The sequence below is a fragment of the Thalia democratica genome, chromosome 6 (genome assembly GCF_965202585.1).
Source record: "Thalia democratica chromosome 6, ktThaDemo2.hap1.1, whole genome shotgun sequence".
Lineage (NCBI taxonomy): Eukaryota > Metazoa > Chordata > Thaliacea > Salpida > Salpidae > Thalia > Thalia democratica.
Genome location: NC_139170.1, coordinates 43,651,227 through 43,659,562, shown reverse-complemented (window position 1 = coordinate 43,659,562; position 8,336 = coordinate 43,651,227).

Sequence of the window (8,336 nt, the reverse complement as noted above, 5' to 3'; positions counted from 1 at the left end):
GTATATCACTTGGTCAGGTTGAATTAGTAAGTGTTTTTAGAGACATCCTTGGAATTAAACTTGTTTAGTATTTGGTATGTATCAATAACTAGCTAAAAAGGTTGTAGTGGTAAACTTAACTTAAAACTATGAAAATAAACAACTACATTTAACAAAAAATAAATAAACAAGCAAAAAAACTTTTCATCTAAATTGATTTTATAAACTTTGTGATGTATACATGATAAGTCACTTTAAAAAACCTGACTTAAATATTTTAAAGGAAACTTTTAGATCGAAATTAATCTCATAGAGAATGGCAGAATGAAAATAGAGGCTCTATAAAGCTTTCTCGTTCTAAAGCAAACTGAGTAATTTATTGACTTTCGCCTTCATAAGCTCTATATAACAGGATATATATTTATTTTCGCAGAATTTTCGTTCTTAACTTTTTATACATATTTAACTTTTCTTTTACAGCCATACAAGAGATAATTAAACAAGTAACTCAGTTAGGAAAAACAGGTAATAAATGTTTTTATTTGCGAAACTTTGTTTTTTTTCTAGTTTCCTCAAAACTTAAAAAAGAAATTAAACTTAAACCTAAAATGTACTAATGACATCTAAAACCGAATACATTTGAAAGAGGTGAATTTCAATATAAAACTAAATAAAAAACTTTTCTTCACTTATAAAAGTCAATAAAGCTTATTACCAACTAACACAAACAAATTATTTTGATTCTTAATACTTATTCTAAAACTAAAACTTAACTTTAGTTTGATAGTAATATAAAACCACCATAAAACAGTGTGTTAAAAAAGAAACTGTTTCGCTTTAGAGCAGCATTTTATTTCAAATGTGGCTCTGTAAATGAAAAATAAATAATAGCTTAGATCAGCAGCAGAAAAAAATTAGCCTCTTTTTATTTCGCATCGAAGTCATTCCTTTTACTTGCTTTTTGCGCGTTTTTATTCCAAATACAATGTAGCTTTATTTGGCGCAGCGCCACAGTTTTATCAACAGGCAAAGTTTTGTAAAACACTGATAATTTACATGCCTTGCTTTGCATGGTTTAAGAACCGCGTTAACAAAATGTGTATCAGTGTTTTAGGAAATTTGTTCCAACAACTAAAGTACAAGTTAAATTTTAACATTAAAGTTTAAAAAAAAACTAATTTCAAACAATACTTCATAAATAAAAAAAAAGATTCCAATCTAACACAAATTCTAAAAGTTATCCAATTTAATTATTTTAAACTGCTTCAAACTAAAGACTGCTTGATACGCCTACCTAAAAAAAAAAACAAACAAGAACTGCGACCACACAAGCAGGCTGTCGTTCGAACAAAATAAAATAAATTTCAAGCAGTTGGCAAGCTTCGACTCGCTGCCGAATTGAATCGGAAGGTGACTAAAGGTGGCTGAAGGTGACTGAAAGGCTGCTAACGCCGCGCGAGCAGGCGGCCAAGTGCGCAAACGAGATTACCATCTGAATGGAGTCGTGATTTTTTTGTTTATTTTCTTTTGTTGCTGCGCGCGGTTCAGGGAAAATCCCCCGTTGAGCGAATTATGATTTGTTTTGAAATTGATGTTGCGCGCAGCCTCTGAATTTTTCTCTTGTTTGCATCAATAATTCATCGACTGTCATGCGGCTATATCGGCTTAATTGCATCTACTTACGTTTGATTTCCTACCTACTTGATGTTCTTCTTTATTAGAGAACACGAGTTTCGAATTATTTTTTTCAAAGTTTTGTTTTTAACACTTGAATATTGTTGTAAGTATATTTAGTGTCATTTTTAATTTAAATTAGTTTTGCTTTAACTGAGAATAGTTATGTTTACAGCTTTATGAACAAAATTTTTACAATATTTTAACAATTTTACAACACTCATATACAAAATGATATTTTCAAAGGCACGCTACTTCTTTAAATAGGTATACTTAAGCTAATTTTAGAGAAAATATAACGAATAAAACCTTTTTTGTTATATAATAACTCAAAAAAAAAGTTGTACTAAAGAAAAAAACACTTGTGTAGTTTAAGAAATTTTAAAACCTTTACTTCAAGATAAATTATTGATAAACTCGTTTTAACAAACAACAAGTAATACAAACAGCTTCAGAAATAACGAAACAATGGAAGTTTCTAAATTAAACTAGTATCTATCATTAAATCTGATACCATAACGTGTGACTTTCCTGAAAAAGTTTTCTTTGCTAATGGCGCTAAGGTTTAGTTTAAGTTTCATAATAAAGTTAGAATTTGATACATTTAATAAAGCCTAAAACAAAAAATTCCAAAGCAAAAAGGTTTCGTAATTTAATACTAATAGCAAATTTATATAAGGTATACTAAATATCAAGTAATTTTTTGTACAACAGTTTCAAACAAACGAGTTCAAAATTTTCTGACAGAAGTTTTTTATTTATTTATAAGCAGGTTTTATAAACAACTAAACAACATTTTGTTTTCTACACACTTGCCTTTTAAAAAACTGAGCATGTTTTTTATAAAATAAAATCATATACATCTGTTTTAAAACTATTATTTTAATTTTTAGATAAACCTTCGGGTTCTGCGTCTGAGTTAGTAATACCGAAAGTTACTAAAAATTAATTGCTCATTTCAAAGTAAAAATGTTGTATGTACTATAATGAAGTTTTAAGAGCTTATGTGATTAATATTTAAACACAACTGTACCCACTTATATGGAACTTCTATTTCATACAGCAGAGAGAATGTACTGTTTGTTGAAAGCGACACTACTTTTTTTTTCTTAAACATTAAACTTATTTAATTCTTTTACTCTATTAGAACAAACATTTTATGAATTATAATCGTATGTGAGCTCTAAGCTCAAAAAAACCCTAAATTTAATATAAACTTTTTAATTTTAAACAAAAAGTATTATAATTTATAAAAATTAAGGTGTAACATTGGCACTTCAAACATAATACTTATTTATAGCTAGTTTGTAACTTAAACTAAACTATTAAATGGTTTAAGGTTTTTGTTTAACTATTTTAGTACGATAAAATTTTATAACATATCTTGTTGAAGGTTTGTTGTTAAACACATACAAACAAATTTAAAAGTTACACTAAACTTTTTTTTGTAAGTTTAAAATAACCTAAATAACTAAGCAAAAAAGTGATCATAACACACTCAAAATTTCATATTAAGCATTTGCTAATGGTTAAGACAATATAAAAATGTCTTTTTAATAATATTAAAATAAATAAAAAACTGTTTTGTGACAAACCAAAAAGATAAACTTTAGTGTATAATAAAAATAATTTTCGTTTAATTTTCGAATGCATATAATATATTTGAACACAATTTCAATCTTTGATTAGATTTTTAACACAAAAAGTCACTTTTGTACGAAAGCTCACTTTTGTACGGGTTGAAAATTATTTTACCTATTTTTATTCTTTTTTTACTATTACTTTTACCCATAGGCCCTAACCCTTACGCTTGGTCAGTAACTTATCTTTTCTTTTTCTTATTTTACTATTATTAATATAACTTCTTCTTTTTAGCTTTTTATTTAATTATCAATGTTACCCCTAACCCTTAGCTTTGGTCGGTAACCTTGCTTTCTTCTTCTTATCATTTTATTATTACTTTTTTTTTTTTTTTTACTATTGTTGCTCCGAAGCCTTACCCTTGGTCGTTATTTTTTCCTCTTATTATTTTTATTTGCTATCACTGTTACCCCTTACCCTTGGTCAGTAAATTAGTCATTAAGTTTTTTTTTTTTTTACTTTTTTACTGTAGTCCAAAAGTAACCCTCCGTGTAAGAGTGTCTTTGTGCATATTTGACGCGTTTCCATTGAACAAAACTGTGTAAAATTTTGAATATTGACGTCATGTATTGAGGAACTACAACTATCACACCACATTAGTGATGAGCGACAACTATCACATCACAGTAGTGATGAGCTACAATTATCCCATCACAGTAGTAATGAGCTACAACTATTACATCACAGTAGTGATGAACTACAACTATCACATTACAGTAGTGATGAACTACAACTATCACATCACAGTAGTGAGCAACTACAACTATCACATCACAGTAGTGATGAGTTACAACTATCACATCACAGTTGTGATGAACTACAACTATCATATCACAGTAGTGATGAGCTACAACTATCATCACATCACAGTTGTGATGAGCTACAACTATCACATCACAGTAGTGAGGAACTACAACTAACACATTACAGTAGTGATGAGTTACAACTATCACATCACAGTAGTAGTGAGCTACAACTATCACATCTTGATCACTACTGTGATGTGATAGTTGTAACTTCTTAATGTTATAGCCAACGCTGATACGGTAGTTGTAAATTCCAAAATGTTTCGGAAACTAAGAAAAAGCAGCTTTTTTAATTAAAGCGTCAATGTCCTTTGGTTGGTGACAGAAGTCAGGATTTCACCTTTTTTTAAACTACCTTTTTGCATTAAAGTTGACTATCAGGTTGTTATAAGTAATTAAAGAAGCATACAGTATTGGAAGTTTTTAACATAATTTTATGTAAACAAACTGCTTTATGTGCATATTCAATAGCTACAAATACTTACTTATGTCAACTAAATTTAATATTTATTAAAACTTCTTTATAAAAATCGGTTATGTCATTACTCAGTTAAAAATTTTTTAGTTTAATTTTATTGTGTAATACTAGTTTTTCAGTTTAAAAACTATTTTATAATTCTGAAAAAAAGCTGAGCATTTTTAAATACTATATATTTAAAATACCTTTTCGGTAAAGTTAAATTGTTAGAACTAGTTATTGATTTTAAACCAAGCTTCGACTAGTTTAAACCAACCAATTTTGTCAATTGATTTTATTGTTTATTGTAAACACTAGCTACAGTTTCAAACTATTTTAGAATTAAAGATGTAAAATATTTCGTAGATGAGAACCAGACTTTTTTTATTAGACATCTAAACTCTTTTTTTATTCAAATATACTTTTATTTTTTTTAGTCGGAAAGGATGTTCTATACCCTTGAAACTAGGAAGCATTGGAACGCAAAGGTCTTCATCGTTTAATTAATCAATAATTACTCGTTCTTTACTAAGCCAAATTATAACAACAACAATAGTTTTAAAACTGTCTGTTATCATTGTATCTTGAAATTCTACAGTTCACTTTTCCAAAATTTAACATTTGTTTTATTTCAAATTGGTGTAAGTTTATTCTTTGAAAACGTGTTGAAAAAGCATTGGTTTAGTTTTTGTTTTGTCATTAAAACAAGGTTAGGCAATGATTACAAACATGTATTTTTTAAGTGAAATGAACAAAATTAAGTGTTAATTACAAATGTAAACATTTTAGAGACTAATGCATATGGTATTTCAAATAGTAGTTTTCAAACCTTTCTTTTTATTGACGTGTTATTGTTTTTATAGATAAATATCAATAAAATTGCACTGATGTTTAGCATCAGAACTACCTTTGAACATTTCAAATTAATATTTTTTTGTCAACCATCTGATTAGTTAAACAATGAGAAACTTCGTTATTTAAATAAAACAACGTAGTAAAAAACTTTCTTAAAACTAGTTTCAAAATACTACGTCTGGGATGTTTAAATTTATATAGAAAAAAAGCAAAAATAAGTTGAAAAGTCATTATGGCTTTCAGATGTAGCTATTATCTAGATTTTAAAGCAAAAAAGTCAGTCCGAGTGACCAAAACTTTAACATACAAAAAGCAATTCAACCAAAAACTGAAAAATTACTAAATTGGCCTGAGATTTGAAGTTTTTAATTAGTCATAGTCTGAGTGTATGGCAATTTTTATTTGTTTATTTGATCGAATTTGAACTATTTTGATTAAAAATGTACAAACTTAATAATTTACCATATCTCAATCTAGTTTGTATTAAATAGGTAGTTCCTGTTTATATTAGTGTGCAACGCATAAGAATTAACTTATTTTGCCAAAAAATCAAAAATTATACCTAACATAAACATTTTTAATCTATGTCATATACATTGTTTTAAATGTGTCTGTACACACTTAGATATTACATGTTGAAACAGTAATATTGGAAAATTATCCATAAACTAAACTTTATCTCGTTAAGTATTAAATAAAAAGTGATTTAAAATATGAGCATTTTTGTACATTAGTGTGCATAGGAGTTAATTTAAAATGCAAAGAAAACTTCTAAAAAATCAAAGTTGTCAAAATCAAAATAAAATTAACCTTTTTTCTTCTTATTATCATTATTATTAATTTTATCATTATTATTTTTATTGTTATTATTATTTTTACTATTTTTATTATTATTACTATTATTTTATTTTAAAAGTTTTTGTGTAAAATAAAATATAACATTTAAAAACAAAACATCTGTAATAGAAACATAAGTATAAAAAACGTGTAAAAAAACTTAACTTTAAAGAAATGACATTTTACTTAATTACTGTGTATTACTTTTGTACTAAACGGAAAGCATTTTCATTTAGTTTTTACCAAACACGTACTGTATTTTTACTAATTCAAAGCACTTTTTAACCTCTTTTTTTATAAAATAATTTGCTGTTGTAAGAAGAAAGTTATTATGAAACTGAAAAAAAAACTTGGTAGAATGCTAACCTGTCTTTTTTACATTTTCAAGCTTTATCAGTAAAGTCTTTTAGTTTTTTCTAAACGTTGTTTAATGAACTTAAAACTAAATTTATCAAACAAATTTAACTTAAAATAAATTTTTGCTCAGCGAGCCACATTTGAATGCTCGCGGACCGCAAAATTTTCTTTCGCGGGCCGCATTCCATTCAAAAAAATAACGTGCTCGCGGGCCGCAGATTTATCCTTCGCTGGCCGCAGTTTACCGACCCCTGATCTAGAACTTGACTAGAATGTATTTTAAACATATTATGTTTTCTGAGAAACGTAGTTTTGATGAAGCTTCATTTTTTTTTTTTTTATATTACAATAATTTTAAAATAAATTTTCAGTATTTAAAGAATAATAATAGAAACCGAAACAAAATTTTAACCTTAGGTTTCAAAAATACAATTTTTAAATCTGTTTTCTATTGGAAGGAAAACTATAGTGTCTGTATTTTTTTCTTTTGCAATAACAACTTGTTAGAAAAGCTTTGTTATGTTCTTACGACTACAGATAATGGCAACCATGACAATTACTTACTGTGTACATTAAAAAAAATGGAGAATCTCAAAATTAAAGAGTAAAATATCTCAAGTTTTTAGAATATCTGCGTACAAACCGTAAAAACTTTTTTAACGTCTACACTGACCGTACTGACTTAAACTATTTAAGATTAATGTACAGATATCGACAAATTGAGAACAAGTTTTTTTAAACTACTGATTTTAAAAATTATAAGCTCAAGGCTAAACAATTTTTCGGATAAACTTAGATAATAAAATGTTAGGAACTACTATGAACACACAACCTTAACAACAATTTGGTTTATTTTACCTAAGATGATAAAAAAAGTATTTGTTTTGGCTAGTTCAAAGTCAGCATTTATTTTTTAGATAGTTAAGTAACATTTTAGTTTAAAAATTATGACTTAGACCAGTGGCGTCGCGTGGTATTTTTTTTTAGGTGGTGCAAAATTAAAAAAAAAAAAAACCCTTTTTTTAAACTCTTTTTTTATCTTAAATAAAGAACTTTTTCTACAACAATTACATTAAATTGCTAATGTAACTTGGGAAACTTTGTTTAAAAATAAAACATTTATTTAAAAAAAAAAGAATATTTAAGAAAAATACTTTTTACAGATTTTAAAAATCCAATATATTTTTTTAGATATAGCTGGTCAAAGTCAAAGGCAATAAAAGGTTCCTTATGGGAGGCACAAACTAAAACAGCGCTTAAAAAAATGTTTTACCCCTCCCCCCTTTTATGCCCTTAAAATCTACTTTAGAATTATTTGACTGAAATTATTTTATAAAGTTTTAATTTAACTACAACTCATCTTTTATCAATATAAAAAATTCATATTAACTTTTGAGATATGGTAACTCACAGTCAGAGGTACAAAGGAATCTATATTAATATAATATAAACTCAAACAAGAAATAAATCTAATCACTAAAATCATATCTTTTTTTTTTATAAGTTGGCCTCAAAATCTTTAGATGTTTCTTTTATAAGAAAAACAAATTGCTGAAATAGATATTTGAAACACTAAGAAAAAAAAAGTTATAACAAAAGTTTTTTTTTTGTATATATAAAAATATATATTGATACTTATAAATTTAAAATTTCTCGTCAACAAAAGTAAACAAATTTTATAAAACTTAGGATGAAAAAGTTTGATAAAAATTGCTTTAAGAATGATGGAG